The sequence below is a fragment of the Mandrillus leucophaeus genome, unplaced genomic scaffold (genome assembly GCF_000951045.1).
Source record: "Mandrillus leucophaeus isolate KB7577 unplaced genomic scaffold, Mleu.le_1.0 Scaffold90, whole genome shotgun sequence".
Taxonomy (NCBI): Eukaryota; Metazoa; Chordata; class Mammalia; order Primates; family Cercopithecidae; genus Mandrillus; species Mandrillus leucophaeus.
Window position 1 is genome coordinate 1,246,152 of NW_012109808.1, and position 20,941 is coordinate 1,267,092.

Consider the following 20,941-nt stretch of genomic DNA (forward strand, 5'->3'; position numbering starts at 1 on the left):
AAGGCAGCATTTTCTATTGCTTTTTGCAGTGTCCTCCTGAGACCTCCTTCCTCCTCTTCCTCTTAAACTGCTTTTTAAGCTATGCTTGCTTGCATTTTCTCCAATTATTTTCTGTTTTTAATTTACAAAACTGTTGGATGCCCAGTAGATGCCATAGCTATAAATGTACTCTTGACTTCCAGATCTTTATCTCCAGGCTAAGTCTGTCTCTTTAATGTCAAACCTATGTAACTTCTACTACACATGGGAATCTTCCCTAGGATGTATATGTCAGAAGTTATTAGCAAGTTCTAAAATGGTAATTCTCCAAGTGAGCCAGCAGCTTAAGCATCACCTGGTGATTTGTTAGAAATTCAAATTCTAGAGCCCCACCCCACACCTAGAGAGTCAGAAACTCTAGGTGTGCTGGCCATCAATCTGTCTATTAACAAGATCTCCAGGTGACTCTGAGGCACACGAAAGCTTGGGAGAAACTGTTCTAAAGCCATGGTTCTCAAAACTGCTGCACATGAGAATCACCTAGGGGGGTGTGTACATCTGTGCATGTGTGTGTTGTGAATGAAATATCTGTATCTCCAAAGTAAATATGTTGAAGCATTAACCCCCAGTGCAGTGGTATTTGGAGGTGGCCTCTGAGAGGTTATTAGGTTTAGATGAGGTCTCAAGGGTAGAGACCTCATAGTGGGATTAGTGTCCTTATCAGAAGAGAAAGAGAGACCAGAGCTCTCTGTCTCTCTGTCTCTCTTTGCGTGTCATATGAGGACACAGAAAGAAGGGAGCTGTCTACAAGCCAGGAAAGGGCCCCTCACCAGGAACTGAATCTTCTGGCACCTTGATCTTGGACTTCCCGGTCTCCAGAATTGTGAGAAATAATGTATGTTGTTTAAGCCACCTAGTGTGTGGCATTTTGTTATAGCAGTCTGAGCAGACTAACACAGTGTGTGTGTACATATATACAGAGACACATACATTTATCTACATATAAATACATATATAGCAATCCTTGATCTATCCTCAGAGATCCCGATTTAATTTGCACTGCACAAACACTGGCTTTTCTTGGCACTTGGAACGCTTGGGGCCACGTCTCAGAACTCCTAGGTTTTCTTATTGTAAGGAGCAGGTCTATATTCTGAAACCCACAGATGTTACTGTTCCCCAGAGCACTACCTTACTGTTCATCTCTGCCCTTTATCCTTCACTTTTTTATTTTGAAGGAAGGATGGCTGGGATAAAAAGAATATGGACTTTGAAACCAGACTCCCACATCCTGCTTATATCCCTTGCGAGCTCTACCACTTGCTGGCTTTGTAAGCTTGAACAAGTCACCCAGCCTTCCTTAGCCTCAGTGGCTCATCCAATAAAAGAAAAGAAAAAGATAAAAGAAGGGATAACACCTACACTCTGGATAAGGCCATAATTAATTTTAATTAAATTAGAAAGAGACATAAAGTCCTAGCATGGTACATATAGTTAAGCACATGCCAGTTATCTTTTTAAAAAAATAGGCATTTCTCTAAAAGATTATACTGTAGACTGAAAGGTTTCCCCAAACTTTATAATAATAACAAAATAAAACAAGGTAGCTTTTGTCATTTCTGACGTGCATATTGAAGCAACAGAACATAGGGCATTTTTTTGTGTTAGAGAGTATACTCTCCCCAGTGACACAACACACAGAATATCTTCATATTCACTAACACATGATGTTAACCTTGACATCCAATGACAAAATATCAAGTGAAACAAAACCTAAGGTGATATTTTTAATAAAGAGTTTTTAATAAAGAGTCTGAGACATGTTTCAAAAACAAAACAAAAAACCATGCTTTAAGATAGTCTTGCTCCCTTGGTGAATGATCCCAAGAAATTATACCTTGTGTTTATATTTCCCCTAAGCTAAGGACAATTTTGAGTCGTATTCTTGTTCATTTTGCCCTCTGACTGCCTCCTCAGAAAGGGACCAGAGACATGAGGCTGCGCTCTTAGTCAAAGTATAAATTACTCTCCCTTTTATGAAAGACAATTGAGTTTTCTTTTGTAAATTTTTAACAATCAGCTTCTTTGAGTTATAATTTTAGGTACTATAAGATTCATACTATAGGATTCACCAGTTTTAAGTGAGCAATTTGATGAGTTTGGATAAATCTCCACAGTTGTATAAATACCATAAAATCTGGTCAGGCACAGTGGCTCATGTCTATAATCCCAGCATTTTGGGAGGCTAAGGCAGGAGGATCACTTGAGGCCAGGAGTTTGAGACCAGCCTGGTCAACATAGCAAGATCCCATCTTTATGAAAAATTTTAAAATTAGCTGGGTGTGGTGGTGCATGCCTGTAGTCCCAGCTGCCTAGGAGCCTGAGGCAGGAGGATCACGGGAGCCCAGAAGTTCAAGCTTGCAGTGAGCTGAGACTGTGCCACTGTACTCTAGCCTGGGCAAGATTAAGACCCTGTCTCAAAAAAAAAAAAAAAAAAAAAAAAAAAAAAAAAAAAAAAAAAAAGAAAAAAAGAAAAAAACCACACAATCATGATAAGAATATTTCCACTACATAAAAAAAGTTTTCTTTCTCCTTCCCAGTTAAACCTCTCCCCCAAACTCCAGACTTCAAAACCCTAGATCCGTTTTCTATCACTGCATCATTGCCTTTTCTAGAATTTCATATAAATAGAATCATACAGTCTTCTTTGTTTGGCTTTTACTAGCATAATGCTTTTGAGGACATTTGGTTTGTCTTCAGGTTTTGGCTATCATGGGTGAAGTTTCTATGAATATTCCTGTACAATTTATTCTGTGGACATATGTTTCTATTTCTTTGGACACATAGGACTGGGATTGCTGGATCATATGGTGGGTACATGTTTAACTTTATAAGAAACTGCCAAACTGCTAACCAAAGTGGCTGTGCCATTGTGATTCTCACCAGCAATATATGAGAATTTCAGTATTCCATATCCTCACCAACACTTGGTATTATCAGTATCTTTTATTTCAGTCATTATACTGTACCTGTATAGTATCTAGTTGTAGTTTGATTTTACCTTTCTCTGATGACTAATAATTCATTCATAAGATATGATATCTCTCCCTTTATGTAGATGTTCTTTAATATTTTTCAGTTTAAAGCATATAGGACTGGCATATTTTGTAAATTCATCCCAAAGTATTTATTATTTTTAGACTATTATAAATCAAACTATTTATGTGACTCAATTTCCAATTGCTTATTGCTCATAGATTGAAATACAATTTATTTCTGTGTATACACCAGAGAGCTATCCTGCAACTTTGCCAAATTCATATTAGTCACTAATATTATGGATTTTTCCTTAAGGTTTTCTACATAAACAACCATGTAGTCTGAAAATATAGGCAACTTTACTTCTTTCTTCTCACAGTCACACCTAAAACTCATGTGAACACTTACATAATACTTTGTTTAGCAACTCTTGAAGTTATATCACATTTTAGACAACCTTTTATCAGGTTTTTTCCCTCAAAATTAACTAAATATACAATAAAAAGTGATATTTTGACATTATACACTCATAAATTTCTTTGACATGAAAATTTCTAGTCAAGGAATGGAAATAAATTTAAATTATGTCCCTAATTTGTATGAACTCCAAATGTTTTGCTTGGATACATCCACATACATACAAATGTTTTGCGTTTGCATATGCACACAAAGTGAGAGGGATGGAAAGGGAACATCTTCTACTACTCTTGTCTATACAAGTTGGGCACATGCTATTTTCACTTGTTTTTCAGTATTTAATCTTTATTTTGCCCTAATAATAGTTTTCTGTGCTATAACTTTCCAAAATGTAGTTTGATTGCAAAATAAGCATGAGCACCAAAGTACTGCAAATTGTTTGCTTCCTACCTGTTCCTGTTCCTATGAGCATTCCCCTAGCAGTGCATTTATCTTGGTAACAGCAGTTACTTCCTGTAACAGAAGTTGCATCCAGTTTTCAATTTTTCCAATACTTGTAGAGCTAACCTCATCACCCATCACCATCAGCTAAGCAGAGCCCCCTCATCAGAATTCTTAGTTTCAATACTACGGGTCCCTCCTTCCAGCTTCTAGGCTTTACAATTTCCAGTTTCCATGCTTTGTTCCCCCAGTCATAGCAATGGTGGCTGCTTCCTGCAGTTGCTACCTCCACGCACCTTCACGTTCTCTTTTGGTTTTTGTCTTTTTATTTTATATAAGTAATATATTTAGACATAGTTAATAATTCCATAAGTTAAATCATTTCTCTTTAAAAAACTGATGTGCTTTTTATTTTTGATGGACTCTGATATATATTTTCATATTAGGAGATAGATGACCATCATACACAGTAATTGAGGCTTAATTTGGTCATTTCTTCGGCTTGCCTGAATGTCTAGCTACTTGCCAATGAGAAATGGATTAATCATGCACTGGCTTATGATTAATCAAGTATCACTTGGGATTGATTGTGATGAAATGCCAAGTGACGCAGATCCTGGGGAGACTGAGCAGCTGCTGCTCTTCAGCACTATGGGAACAAAGATAACAACAAAGACTGCAGTGTGGAGAGGATTCTCTAAGTGCACTGGAACACTCACAGAGTGAAAATGAGGAACACTGTGAATGGATTCTAAGGGTGTTAGACCAAGCAGGCTGCAAAATAATTCAGAAAAGGGTCAAATGTATTGATGAAGCACTTATGAGTGTTTTTGTATTTAATATGTTAGCTGGAAATGGCTCTAACAGTTTACTTTGGTTGAACGACACTTGGACTCTTTGACAATCTATGTTTAATGAGACTAAGATGCTGTAACATCCCGAGTAAAATGTGGAAGAGCAGATCTAAAGGCTTAGGAAGGTAAGAATGATGGAGTGGATTTATCATGTGTGGCCTTCATTCCCTCCTCTCAACACTCTTCACCCAGCTACATTCACTGAAGAGCTCAAAGGACACTCCCTTTATATTGGTAAGGACAAAACCAAAATCTTAAGAAAGCTCTCTGGTTGCTGTCCTGCGTAAGCTAGTTATGAAAGTGGGAGATCTTTGGGAGGCCGAGATGGGCGGATCACGACGTCAGGAGATCAAGACCATCCTGGCCAACACGGTGAAACCCCGTCTCTACCAAAAAATACAAAAAACTAGCCAGGCGAGGTGGCGGGAGCCTGTAGTCCCAGCTACTCGGGAGGCTGAGGCAGGAGAATGGCATAAACCCGGGAGGCGGAGCTTGCAGTCAGCTGAGATCCGGCCACTGCACTCCAGCCCGGGTGACAGAGAGAGACTCAGTCTCAAAAAAAAAAAACAAACAAACAAAAAAAAAAAAACAAAAAAAAAAACTGGGAGATGCTGTCATTAAATGGACTTCCTGATTTCAGTTGGATCCTGCAGTTGCAGATTTGCAGAGGCCAAGTGACATATCAGAACTTAACTGACAAAGACAGTGTGGACATATCACCAGCTTATTCCTTCTGTCCATCATGGTAGAAGGAATGAACTGGTAATGTGTTCACATTGTCTTTGTGACCATAACAGGCAGAAAGAATCAACTGGTAACTAGTATATTTTTACTGCCATATTATATCACCTGCAGATATCTTTAGGTGATAAATTGATTACAGTGTATCTAGAAATGAAATACACAGACCGTTTACTAAAAATGTTACTTGATCTATAATAAGAAAAAGTTCAGGTCTGCTAGAAACCAAATGTTAGTTGACACAATGTATTGTCATAGCCTCCCACCTAGTTTTCATATGTAAGCCTGGAACCCCTTGACTGAAGGGGAGGGGTTAGGTTCATTTGAGGATAGAGACTGATACATTGCCCCATATATATGCTATAAACTTTCCTTCAAGCCTTCTTCAAAAGGACTTGTAGCCATTTATTAGTTTGATTGTGCTATGGGAAAAAACAAAAGCCCAGATCTTTTAGGAAATATTAGGCACTGGCTTGACTTCTAGGAACCCTAAGTACCAGTTGGTCCACCAGTCATATTAGAGGTTTAAGGCTGCCGTGTCATTGGTGAGCAACAAGTGGTGTGCTGCAGAAAGATGTAAGTTGGAGATATAAATTTGGATACTAATGGCTCTAAATACTATCCATATACTGATGGTACTTAGAGCCCTGATACTGGATGACATCACCAAAAATTGGCATAGATACAGAAAAGAAGTTCAAGCATGAAGCAAGCAGACATTTCAAATTATAGGTATGAATGATATGAGAAGGAACTATAAAAAAGAGATTGAGAGTCAGTGGCCAGAAATACAGTAGGGATAACAGGTGAAGGCGATGTCCGGGAAGCCATGGAAAGAAACATGTTTCTAAAGGGAGAATAAGCAGCTGTGTGTCACATGCTGCTGATCAGGCAAGCCCAAAAAGGGCCAAGAAATGACAACTGGATTTTAGCAAAGTGGTGACCAGGAGTAAAGGCATTTCAGAACAGTGACTAGTGTAGAAGCCTGACTAGAGTACGTTCAAAGAAATGAGGGGATACATTCAAAACAGCAAGTACAGACAACTTTTTAAAAGAGTTATGCTATAGAGGAAAAAAGAAATAAGGCAACAGCTAGGAGAAGAAGTAGGGTTGGAGAGAAGGTTGTTTGTTGTTATTGTTGTAATACGGTAGACAGAATAATATTTTTTCTATGCTAAAGGAAATATTCCAAAAACAAGGGGGGAATATGATAATGCAGAAAGAAGTACTGTTTGACAATAGTTTTGAGTAGGAGAAAGGAATAAAATTTAATGCACAAATAAAAGGGTTACACTTAGCTCGGAGCACAGAGTTTATCCACAGAAATAGGAGAGATGATAGAAAATATCAGTACAGATTTAGGATACATAAAATTTTAATAATCTACAAACAAAATTTTTTGTTCCACTGGACACAGTGGTATGTGATTGTAATCCCAGCTACTGCAGAGGCCAAGGCAGAAAGATCACTTGAGCCCAGGAATTTAAGATCAGCCTGGGCAACAGAAAGAGAACTCATCCCCTCCCATCCCCACCTCCAAAAGTGTTGGTTCCTTGAAAACACTTACTAATAGAACACTGGCAAAGTTTACCAACTGAAGAAAAATAATGATATGATAAGCAAAATTAGGAATAAAACAGGGGACATAATTTCTTTAAAAGGCTGCAGAGATTTCCAAGATAATAAAAGAATATCACAACCAACTTTCTGCCAATAAATTTTAAAATAAATTATAGAAAAATGTAACAGCAAAATTTTCTAATAAAGAAACAGAACATTAATAGTTCTATAACTTTTTTTAAAAAGTGAATCTGCATTTTAAAATATTTCCTACTAAATGCACTCACACTTAATGATGAAGTAATTAAATCAATTTCTTTCAGACAAGGAATGAGAGTAAGACAACAAACTATCACATTTCTATTTATCATTGTACTGGTGAACCTAACCAAAACAGTAAGGCAAAAGAAAGAAACAAAAGTTATGAGAATCAGAAAGACAGTACACATAAATACTTTCAATACCCTGACAAGCTATTATTGCCTATATAGATAATCTAAACAGAATCAACAGAATATAAAATAATTAATAAGAGGTTACTGGATTTATAAATGAATATAGAAAAATCAATTTCAGTTTTTACAATCAGCAGTTAAAATCATTAATTTTTTTAAAAAATTATTCTAATAGTAATAAAATTATAAATACTTAGAAATGTATAAGACCTCTATGGAGAAAATTGTAACATACTTGAAAGACAGTAGAGACCTCAATAAATAAAGATACACTATATTCATGGCTCAGAAGACACAATATCATAAAGATGTCTTTTGTTTCCAAATTCATGTACAGTTTCAGTGCAACTGATCAAAATCTCAAAGGGTTAGCATGTATATTTGAGTAGGGTGGGGGTGAATGTGCAGCCATGTATATATAATTGAAACCTGATAGCTATTTCAAACATCAGTGTAGAAGTGCAAGGTATAATACCCAAAATAGTCTTAAAGAAAAGAATAATAATTGACAATAGATATTAAGGAAAAGATAATAAAAGTTACAACTTTAAAAAATCTTCGAAAGTAGTCTATGAGATTTTTTAAAACAACTTTATTGAGCTATAATTGAAGTACAATAAATAATACATATTTGAAGTGTACAATTGGCTAAATTTTGACATAAGTTTATACTTGTGAAACCACTGCCTTCCAAAAATCTTTTTGTCCCCCTTAGTAATGCTTCCTCATCCCATTTCTAGGTGCTCATTCGATCTACTTTGAGTCACTATAGATTTATTTTCATTTTTCTAGACTTTTAAATGAATGGAACTGTACATAATGTTGTGTTTCTGTCTGGATTTTTTTTTCACTGGAGATATGTGTGTGTGTGTATATATATATGTATATATATATATGTATGTATATATATATATGTGTGTGTGTATATATATATATATTTTTTTTTTAATGGACTCTTGCTCTGTTGCCCAGGTTGGAGTGCAATGGCATAATCAGAGGTCACTGTAGCCTTGAACTCCCTGGCTTAAGCCATCCTCCTGTCTCAGCTTCCTAAGTAGCAAGGACTACAGATTTGTACCACCACACCCAGCTAATTTTTCAATTTTTTGCAGAAACAAGGTCTCACTATGTTGCCCAGGCTGATCTTGAATTTCTGGCTTCAAGTGTGGATATAATTATTTTAAAACTATCCACATCATGGCAGGCATCAATAGTTCTTTCCTTTTTGTTGTTGAGTAGTATTCCCACTTGAGATTTAAAATGGCAACCTCCTGAAAATACGGGAAAGCAAAGACCAGGAGGATGACCTCCCATCTTGGAAATTCTCATACCAATGGACCTTCATGAATTTTCCTACATTGGTCCTGATTTTGTTGCCCTACTTCATAAAGCTGTGGTTTTAATGAACCATATTGTTCTCAAAGAACCTGTTGCTAAAAACCTTTTTTCCTCTTCACAGATTTTGATTATTTAGCTGAAAAGAGTACATTGCTACAAAACTGTAGCTATGAATGTATTTTCCCTATGGGACATTTAGGCTTTGCTTTATTCTATTTTTATACATTGTGCCCCTGTGCACCAGCTAACTGATATGAGATGTTGAAGACAATTAGGAGGTTGTGGGTAAGTCAGTTCTTGGTCAAGCTACTACAAGAAACGTAGTTCAAGGGCAAGTTGACTGATTTTCAGGAAAACAACAAAAGTAGTAAAAATTTCTAATATATATAATTTAATGTGTTCAGGAGCAGTCATGATAGTAACTAAAATTCGCTTGAATGTTGTCTATGTACTCAGCACTGTTATGAGCTTTACAGGTATTGTCTCATTTAATCTTTAAATCCTAATGAGATGAATGGTATCAATTATTCTTACTTTATACAGAGAAAATTGAGGCATGGTCAGTAAGGTCAGAGAATAAATGTCATAACAGAGCAAAGCCTAGAGACAAAATGACCAAGACATACATATCTTGGTGTGAATTCCAGCTCTGCCACTTAGTAGTGCTTGGTTTCTGTTCCAGCTAAGCAGATATCTGTAAAATAAATTTCATAAACTAACAGTACCAGCTCATATGGTTGCTGTATGGCTTAAGTGGTATAATAATGCTTGCAAAGTACTTAGCACAAAGTCAGTAATAAACAGTAGCTATAGTAAGAATTATTATTATTATTACAATGACCAAGCAGTAATGCCTTCAACCATTATTACTCCGAGTCAATTACTCAAAAGTAAATTGTTTTTAAACCTAATAATAAAAAATGAGCTTACAGCACTTCTAAATATTGGACATTTTGAAAGCATGGAAATTAATATTAATTCAAATGCACTCTGATTTTCTACCAGAAGTGTTGATTTATGCTATCGCTAAGTGTGTTTCCTGACAACATATTAAGACAACTCCTAATTTTCTTTAAAACACATCCAAAGAGAAACACACCTAATATTTTAATCCAGTGACAAATGTGTTTGCCACATGGGTATTATCTGAGAGTTAGCAATTAAACTCCTTGATCAACAATCCCTGCTTTACTTTGCTTAGTTCAGCCAACTCCCATTTCTTTTATTTTCCTCAGCACATAATGTGATAAATGTTCCCAATGCAACGTGCTTCACAGGGTAGCTGCGGGGTTGCCAAGGCACACACACAAAAAGTCTCACCAGGCAGAGATGAAAAGGAATGTAATATAGCAAGGCTGCCTATGACATTCTGGAATTCTTCATGGCTAGGGAATGCTTGGGGGCTTACTCTTAAATATGCAGTTAACCTCATTGTGATTTTTAGTGTGTGTCCCTCCCCATATATCTCAACATGACCAAAAAATTATAGACTCTTATCTTAGAGCATTTGGGGACCACCGACTTGCCACATGCCCTTGCATGCCACATGACAAAATTCACCTTGCCAATGCATCTCTCTCCATCCCCATGCCAGCTCAGGATTAGTGCAATGACCTTTCCTAATTAGATGGCACAAATTCCTATCGGGAGTCTTATTCTGAATTGTAGTTACCAGTCATATGACTGTAAGAAAATACTCCAGGCTGTTATCACCAGGCAGCTGGGGGAGAAAACCAGGGTAGCAATCCTCACTCTACAAAGCCGTCCTTGGCTCTTTGTAGCAGAACACAACTGGAAATACTGTCTGGCCTTGAGGGAAAATAAAGACAAGAACTTGGCTGTTACAGTTGTAGTCATCAAATCCTTCTGAAGTACCTACACGGAAGATTATTTTACTGATTTTGTTCTCTTCTTGGAAACAAGCAAGAGTTGGAAGCGGCCTTAGTCTAGACTTACCACTAGTTTGCATTAGGCTCATCATCCCAGTGATTTGCATTTAGGATCCAATGCATCATTTGCCTATCTCTCCTTCAGTAATACCCTCTCCTGCACACACAAACACCGAGACCCCAATACCATCTAGCAATACTGTGAGGACCCTTTTGTTTTCCATTCATTAAAAAGAAGTGTGCTCAACTCTGCACTCCCCTTAAATCCCTAGTTTCCCCATTCCCCTACCCCTCCCCTTGCACTGAATCCTTTTCAGTTAATGACCTTATCCTTCTACTCCACACAGAAAATTGAAGCCTTCCCAATGGATATCCTACACAGTTTGTGCACTGATGGATATTGTATCCTTCCACAATGAGAAATAGATGGTCTCTTTATATGAACAGATAATCCCTCCACCTGTGCTATGAATCCTCTAAAAGTCCAGCTTTTTAAAGAACCTAACCTTATGAATTTCCCCGTCTCTTTATTTTGTCTTTTTGTCTTCAACCTTTTTTTTTTCTCCTGTGGCCTCCTTGCCATCAACATTTAAACATCCTCAAGCTCCCCTTCCTCTAAAAAGAAAAAAATCTCCTTCAACTCTTTTTCTCCTATAAGCTACCTCTTTCTGCATTTTTAATTCACTGGTACTACTTCTATTGTTGTCTTTCTCTCTGTTTCATTAGCTCCTTGCCTCACCACAAATCCCATGAAACAGGTCTTGTAATGTCACTAATGACTTCTATGTTATCAAATATAATTAGTTTAGCTCTGCTTACCTGGCTTCTCTATGGTATTCAACATGTTCCTTCCTGCTTGAAACATGCTCTAGTCTTGATTCCAGGAAACTGGTCTCCTGATTTCCTCCTACCTCAGACATTTCCACCTCTTCTCAACTTTCCCAATTCTTTCTGCTCTATCTGACCAGTATATGATGGAGTTTTCCAAAACTTAGTTCTAGGTTCTCTTTTCATGTCAAACGCTTCCTAGATGATTTCAACTGTTCTACACAACTTCACTTACCAGAAATACGCTAATAAATACAAATTAACTTTTCTGCTAGCCTTCTATGAGGCCCACAACTATACTTTCAACTGCACATTCATCTTTATTCGCCTTTATTCCAAAGGCATCTTGACTCTAACTTGCCAAACCAATGGGGAAATCTCACTCTATTTTCCAAAAGTAGCTCTTTTAAGTGTTCTGCATCTAAAAGCACTAGTACCTATCTGTTTGTTTATACAAGAGACTAGGGAATTATTCTTCAGACTTTCTTCTCCCTTAACTGCCACATTCAACCAGCCATTAGCTTCTCCCTAATAGGAAGAATCCCTGTTGCCCTCTGGTTGTGCTGTCCAAAAGGAACTTCTGGCCCTAGGAGAAAATAATATTGAAATAACACTTCTAGTTTTCATTCCACTGGTCCTCTCTATATCCTCCTCTTTTATGGGGAAAGGGAAGGTATTATCTTATTGGGGAGTTTAGAAGGAGCCAGACCATTATGCATTCTCTCTCTTTCTCAGTTCATTCTCCAGCAGTCCTGAAAAAGTGGCTCTACAGAATGAAATCTTCCTTTAGAGGTTCATTTTGAATCCTAGGCTTGGACAAAAGGCATTAGGAAACGATTGGCCACACACTTAAGCTTCCCTGGAATGATATTGTTCATAGGTCCACTTTTTTCAATTGATTCCAAACTCAAAGGTTAGAGAAAGAAGATAAATTACTACCTGTAGAAGCTCACAGCATTGCTTTTGTCCATTCTGAACACCTCTCATGAACACCAATAGTAAAAACCATCTTTACTGTCACTATCTTACTCCAAGCCTGCATCACGGCTCAGTAAGATTATTAAATGGCTACTTTGCATACTTTCTCTTCTTTTCTTCTAATCCATTCTCTTAGATGCAGCCAGAGTGACCTTATCAAAACGCCAAGTGACATCACGTCACTCCCCTGATTAAAACTTCACTTTGTTTCCTGTTACTGTTGGGATGAAAATTTTAAGTGTCCTGCATACAATGCCACATGTCATGCTCCATTTGAAACATTCCTCCTCTTGTTCATTGCATCCCAGAGTGCTCAAGCACTGCTTTTTTTGCTAGTTGGTCCTCCTTTTCCCTCACTCTTGACCAGGATGATTCCAGCATAGCCCAACAATCTCAAATTAAGCTTCATTTCCCAGAGATCCAATTAAAAGCAAGAAACTTGTTAACATTATGTACATTTTCTTTAGTGTCTTGTCCTTTTCTTTTGAGGTACTCAACACTATTTTATGTAATGTTAGTATTAATTAATATTATTCATCACTTCCAATCCCAACTGGTGCATTACTACAGCATTACCATTGCATGAGAAAGTAACTGAGACTCCACTGTCCCAGGCAGCCTTACTCCTACCAGAACAACTCTATGATAACCAAAAGAGAAATGCACCCTGGGAAAAGTGACACAGTTCATATGACTGCATGTTATAACATAATCTGGTATCCCCTGTCTGGTGGTGGAATTAATGGACAAAATAGGACTATGCACATACATATAAAATCAGATTAAAATAAGCTCATTAAAAATAGCCGTATTATAGAAGTTAACATTTTAATGATATATCTCATGATATAATAATAAATCATCCATTTATTTTTAATGATTGGAATCACCAAGTTGAAAGGGACTTCAAGATATCACTAATTTTTAAAAGTGATTTATATGGAAGTAATTTATATGGAAAAAATGTATAAATAAGCAGCATAGACAATGAAAGAATCTTTAAATTTGACTCCTGGCCTGGTGTGGTGGCTCACGCCTGTAATCCCAGTACTTTGGGAGGCCAGGCAAGTGGATCACCTGAGGTCAGAAGTTGGAGACCAGCATGGCTAACATGGTGAAACCCCATCTCTGCTAATAATACAAAAACTTAGCCGACATACTGGTGCATGCCTGTAATTCCAGCTACTTGGGAGGCTGAGGCAGGAGAATCACTTGAACCTGGGAGGCAGAGATTGCAGTGAACTGAGATCATGCCATTGCCTAGCCTGGGCAACAGCAGTGAAACTCTGGCTCAAAAACAAAACAAAACTTTGACTCCTGACTATGCCACCTTCTAGCTGTGTGACCTTAGGTAACTTGTTTAACCTCTTTCCTCCTCTATCTCCTTATTTGTTTTAAAGTGATAATAATAACTCAATGGTTGTGAAGAGTAAGAGTAAATTATATTTGTGATGCAACCAGCACAGATGAATAGTAAACACAGTAATTTCTAGATTTGTGAATTACATGAAATATTTTTATAAGTGATACATAATGCATATTACATTAAACATATAATTTTAATTATATTCAAGCACACATATAATTGATTTTGGTTATATATATATTCAAATATGTATTCAAAGTGCACACGTAATTGATTTAGGTATTCAGTGTATATTCAAGTACAATATAATTGATTTAGGTAAGACACAGGGATATGATGCTGCTTATTTTGTCAAATATTATGAGAAAATCCATAGAACACTATTACTTTAGAAAAAGAAAAGACAGGTTAATAGCAAAGAAGTAGATCTTTACATTTAAATTGAATACATTGAGCTTTATGGAGCATTTCTCCACGGAAGGATGGAAACCTGATCTCAGACTATTACGGGTTTGTGAGCTGCACTTGGAGACTCACAATTAAAGTAGCTATTTAATAAATATTACTTGAATCTAAACCTATGCCCTGATATCAGAACATTGAGTGACTAAATCATTGAGGACCAGTTCTTTTCTGGGCTCTTTTTTTTGGGGGGGGAGGGGGGTGGACTGAGTCTCACTCTGTCCCCAGCCTGGAGTGCAGTGGCACGATCTTGGCTCACTGCAACCTCCGCCTCCGGGTTCAAGCGATTCTCCTGCCTCAAGCATCCCAAGTAGCTACAGGCGCAAACCACTACGCCCAGCTAATTTTTGTATTTTTAGTAGAGATGGGGTTTCACCGTGTTGGCCAGGATGGTCTCGAACTTTTGACTTCATGATCCGCCCGCCTCATCCTCCCAAAGTACTGGGATTACAGGTGTGAGCCACGGCACCTGGCCTGCCTGGGCTCTTTAAGGTCTCAAAAGAAGACTCTCCTGTGCCTCATGGCACATGCAAATCCATAGGTTTAACCCTTCAAGTAAAGTTATGCTCATTTGTGTGTGTGGGTATGTGTGTTTTGTTTATTTGTTTGTTCTTTCAGAGGGAGTTTTGCTCTTGCTGCCCAGGCTGCAGTGCAATGGCGCAATCTCGGCTCACTGCAACCTCTGCCTCCCAGGTTCAAGTGATTCTCCTGCCTCAGCTTCCCGAGTAGTTGGCATTACAGCCACGTGCCACCGCGCCTGACCAATTTTGTATTTTTAGTAGAGACTGGGTTTCTTCATGTTGGTCAGGCTGGTCTCGAACTCCCGACCTCAGGCGATCTGCCCACCTCGGCCTCCCAAAGTGCTGGGATTACAGGTGTGAGCCACTGCGCCCAGGCTGTTCATTGATTTTGATGGTAGAAAAGTATGATTTTCTTTTGATTTGATAAATAATAATCACTTTTTCAGTTGTTTGGGAAAATTATAGCTAGGATATTTTACTCTGCCCAACTTTAAAAAATGGTTTGAAGGACTTTTAAAACTATGTATTAAGATCCTACATAATAAAACTGTAAATCTACCTACAGAATTTCAAGACATTTTTTAAAAAACGGCCACGTGTGGTGGCTCATGTCTGTAAACCCTGCACTTTGAGAGGCTGAGGCAGGCAGATCACGAGGTCAGGAGTTCAAGACCAGCCTGAGCAATATGGTGAAACCCCACCTCTACTAAAAATACAAAAATTAGCCAGGCATGGTGGCGCACACCTGTAGTCCCAGTTACTCAGAAGGCTGAGGCAGGAGAATCGCTTGAACCTGGGAGAAGGAGGTTGAGATTGTGCCACAGCACTCCAGCCTGAGTGACAGAGCAAGACTCCATCTCAAAAGGAAAAAAAAAAAGGTTCCTCAGTGCTCTCATGGAATACAAATTGTATGACTTTTTGGAAAACAAGCTTGCAATAACACAGCAAAAATCTTAAATTATTTACACTTTCCAAAGCATCCTGTCTTTTCATATTTCATATTCCATATTTCAAATATGAAATTTAAATTCCAGTGCCCATAAATTAAGTTTTATTAGAACATAGCCAAGCTTATTTATTTATGTATTTTCTACAGTTGATTTGGTGCTGCAACTGCACAGTTAAATAGCTGTGGCAGAAATTTTGTGGCCCACAGAGCCTAAAATACAGTACTCTCTCCTTGTCCATCTTTATCCATAGTGGATATGTTCCAAGTCCCCCAATGGATACCTGAAACCGTGGATAGTACCAGACCCTATATACCCTATTTTTTCCCATACATTCATACTTATAATAAAGTTTAAGTTATAAATCAGGCACAGTAAAAGATTAACAACAATAACTAATAATAAAATAGAACAGTTACAACAATATACTGTAATAAAAGTTAGGTGAATGTGGTCTCCCTCAAAATATTTTATCATACTATATTTACCCTTCTTGTGATGATGTGAGTTGATAAAATGCCTATGTGATGAGATGAAGCGAGTGAATGACACATGCATTTGATATAAGTGGAAACTTCCAGAAATAATTCATAAGATTTAATTTGCCTGTTGTTCTAGGTAGGGTGATGTAATCTTGTGCCACCCCACTCTGTCCTGCTGGGATTGCCATTAGTCACGTAGTATCCCTCTAGGTTATCAGATGATTGACCATCACGGCATCCCAGTGTTTGTGTTCAAGTAACCCTTATTTTACTTAATAATGGCCCCAAAGTGCAAGAATTGCGATGTAATATTTTTGGACGTTAGTTGACTGTGGGTCACTGAAACCACAGAAAGCCTAACTGCAGATAAGTGGCGAATACTGCATTTACTATGTGGCTTTTTACAAAAGAAAAAAAAAATTGCTGACCCCTGTCCTAGAAAATAGGGTTATTTCAGGCTGGTCTGCTCAAAAGTTCCTTGCTCCATGCCACACTGCCCCTGATACGTATATGGGAAGAAGGTGAAAGGCAACACAGAAAAATGTTAACAGAGGAAAACTATCTTTGAGAAAACAGCAACTAGCCCATTTACTTAATATTTTTTGAGTGAGTGAATGCATGTATGACTACCAATGGATATAGAGGGACTCGTGTGGAATGTTCTTAAGAAGTCCTGTGTCATCTCTCCCTTGCCATTATCTATGGTGAAGTAGCCACTCAGTGAAGAAGCCAACAATCACTTGAAGGGGCCTTTGGGTTCTTTACTATGAGAGAATATCCTGGCTTAAGAATTTCTAGAGTCATGGAATAACAGAGAAAGAACCTTCTCCTATTGCTGTCTGGTTTCTGAGAAGGCTGTCCTGATGTTACTGTGTTAGATAAGCCAGTATGGTCATTGGAATGAACCACGCTCAGGCCAACGGTCATGAAATAGGAACTTCTGGTATATGTGTCTAGACTGGTGCCACTAGTCACATGTGGCTATTTATATTTATTCAAATTAATTAAAATTATGTAAAATTAAAATATTAATCTTTAGCCAGAACAGACATATTTCAGGTGTTCAGTAGAACAAGCAACTGGTGGCTTCTATTTTAGATGGGATAGAATACAACATTTTCATGATCTTAGAAAGTTCGATTGGGCAATGCTGCGCTAGACATTGGTACAACTGTTTCACGCAACTGCTGCTATAGTGCAGGAGTTGAGCATTTTTGTCTTAAGTCATATGTGTGCTTCGTCAAATTCACTTCCTCACTTCCTAACCCAGTATTTTACATCACAGTACATCCCTGAATTTAGAAATCATTGATAGGAGATTTGGCTTCCAAACTTTTATTTTCTAAATTTCAAAAATCTGTGTGTACCTCTTTTGCTTAGGTTTGAGATCCAAAGATTAGGTGCAGCTCCATGCCTCACATTAAAAAGACAAGGGCTGATTTTTCACAGAGTATAGTTCTTATTATGTAATTTGACATACCAAGGCCTGTGGATGTACACTGCAATCATTTCTTTCTCTGCTTCTCTGTAATGTGTTTAAAGCCTTTTAGGCTATGAATCAAGTAACTGATGAATGTGTACTGGCTTGCAACTTTACTTATAAGACCATTCTCTACTCACAGGGCCTTTTATCCAAAGCTGAGAGTACTTTACATGTCCTTCCTTATTAGAACATCTCATTCTCCTGGATGGGTGACAGGGATTAAATCTGTTCACAGATGGGGAGACCAAGGGGAAAACAATTACAAGGACACTTTGTGACATTGACCACTCTAAGAACTGGATTTACTAAACCAACAATAACTGACCCAGTGCTAATAATGATGCTTTGAACTTTGAAGAACATTCCTCATCTAAACATTTTATAGGATTTTTTTTTCCTGAAACGATTTTCTGAATCTGTAGAAAAGAGTAACTTTTCTTTTTCCCTTGCTTTTTTTCTTTACTTAGTAATTGTAAAAGTAGTAAATGCTAATTTGAAAACATTTAACAAGTGTAAAGAAGAAAAAATATCCAGGAAACAATTGGTTATTACTTCATTTTTTCATCCAAGTAATATTTGTTGAATGCTTACTACATGCCAAGCATCACTCTACTTGAAGACAACTTTCTCTTCTTGACCCTCTTGGTACTTATGTTTTTCCCAGTATACAAATCAGAGAGGTAGAACACAGCAGTGGAAAAGCCATGCCCATCAGCATCACATCAACCTGGGTTCAAATTCTGGCTCTGACCCTTACTTGCTGTATGACTTTGGGTAAGTTATTTGAACACCCTGAACACAGTGGTTTGGCTCATGCCTGTAATCCCTGCACTTTGGGAGGCCAAGGCGGGCAGATCACCTGAGGTCAGGAGTTCAAGACCAACCTGGCCAACGTGGTGAAACCCTGTCTCTACTACAATTACAAAATTAGCCAGGCTTGGTGACACATGCCTGTAATCCCAGCTATTCAGGAGGCTGAGGCAGGAGAATCGCTTGAACGGGAGGTTGGAGGTTGCAGTGAGCTGAGATCACGCCATTGGACTCCAGCCTGAGCAACAAGAGCAAAACTCTGGCTCAATAAATAAATAAATAAATAAACAAACTCCCTGAGCTCCACTTCCTTATGTGTCAAATCAGTATAGTAATAGCAGATCTACAGGTTTCTTAGAATTCAAATAATCTTTGCTCCATTGGGAAGTATGTAAGCTATTTGGGACATGAGACCAACAGCATGAGGTCTTTGCACAGTACCAATGTGGAGCAATCCAAATCAGTAGGTTTACTTATTATAATTATTTTTTAATCATGAAAGGAAGGAAGGCAGGACCAGTGAATTGGGATATGGGCCACTGGACTTGGGGCCAAAATTTTCCAAGATCAAGAAAGGGAAGGCAGATATTTTCTTTCCCAGGCTAAGCTTGTAAATTCCCAAGTATATCACCAACTATAAAGTACTCCATGTTAACACCATTCAGAGCAATGATTGTTAGGTTTTCAGGCAAACTTGTAGACTCAACACAGAAGAAGAGGTATGCAGGGCAAGTAGGGCTGTGTAATCTTAAATTATAGTGAGTTAAATGGGAGCCTTTGAGAAATGACTATGTTTATCCATAGTATTTGCAGGTCTCTCTTGCCAGCTTACATACTGCTGTCACAATGGGAATGAAGGAATCATGGAAGCTTCCATACAGCCTTGCCAATTCTCTTTTTTAGTAGGAAGCTGATTATTCAGTTTGGAAATAAACCCAGATTCCTTGTTTCTCTTTCTGCCTATTTTCCTCCAGAACTTTCTGATCATGTCACTTACAGAAGCTTTGCCAGAGGATAGAAAGGAACACGCTCAGGAAGTATTTAGTCAATGTTTCATTGTTTTCTGGTAACACAGATAAAAGTTATTTGGAAGACTATATTCCAAGACTATCCCTTACTCTTGATAATGCAAATTAGAGATCAATCAAAGCTCTGGTAAGATTATCTTGTTTTCTATACCAATACTCCACTCTTTAGAAGTGGACATTCAAGGACTAACCATCTCCTTTTTTCCTCATTACCATGGGTGAATTAAAATCTGGATGTAATGAAATTCTCTCAGAGGTTTTATATTTATTTTTAGCTAGACACATTGATCCCAAACTAGTTTTTAAAAATAAATTTAACTTTTGAACTGATGAGAACAATTTACAACATATTGAGCAACTTAGAGTTTTCATTGTGTAAGTCAACAATTAATATAGTTTAGTTTCCTGCCTTACTAGATTTTATAAAAAGTATAGTTGTTTGAAAATTTTTAAGAACATTATTTTCTAACCACCTTGCCACTATGCAATATTTATTGTTACTGTAGAGATTTTCTTTCCCCCTTAGCCCCAGCTTGAGATCATTTTATGCCCTAAAGCACATCACAGTATGCCCTGGAGCACATCTTGGGAATCAGAAGTGAGTCTTTAAATCACCTAATTTCACATCTCAGCAGCTTTGGTTTGGTCAATATCAGTGAAGAGTACACACTGAGGCAGAGGTTAAAAACACAAAGACAAAACTCCAAACTGAATGCAATAAATAACTTGCCTTCAAGTGGAAAAAGTCTATAATTTTGTTGATTTTGTCTTTCCTAAAATCTTTCTCAAAAGAGATGGTCACTTTCCTATCCACAAAACAACACCCTCCTCCCACCAAATTATTTTTTAAATAATTAGGCACTGTCTTTTTTACATGTGATTTGTCAAATAGAAGAGATATGTCTCTGGAATCAGCTTCTAAGTGATTTATAATTTCTGTTCTTTATTTGTTCAATTTGAAGATTATTGCTTTTCATACTGCCTGTGAGCCCTTCAGAATCCTTTAAAAAGGCTCAAATATACAGGTCCAACTGTGGCTAAATATATTTTCATTTTATTCTTAAAATTATAAAAGAATGTATATGACCTTTGGAGAATGACAAAAACTGCTATGTGATCTTCATTATCAGTTTAATTAGGAACAGCTTTTTCCATAAAATGGATTTACAAATACCCACTCCATAGGACAGTTGTGAAGTCTAAAGCAGTTCTCCTACGTACACTTCACAGAATATTGCAGTTCATGTAAGAGGCACTCAAATATTCACTCTATAAGCAAAATTGAAGTTAGGTGAAGTTAGGTGCCTCTGAGGGAAAAACCTC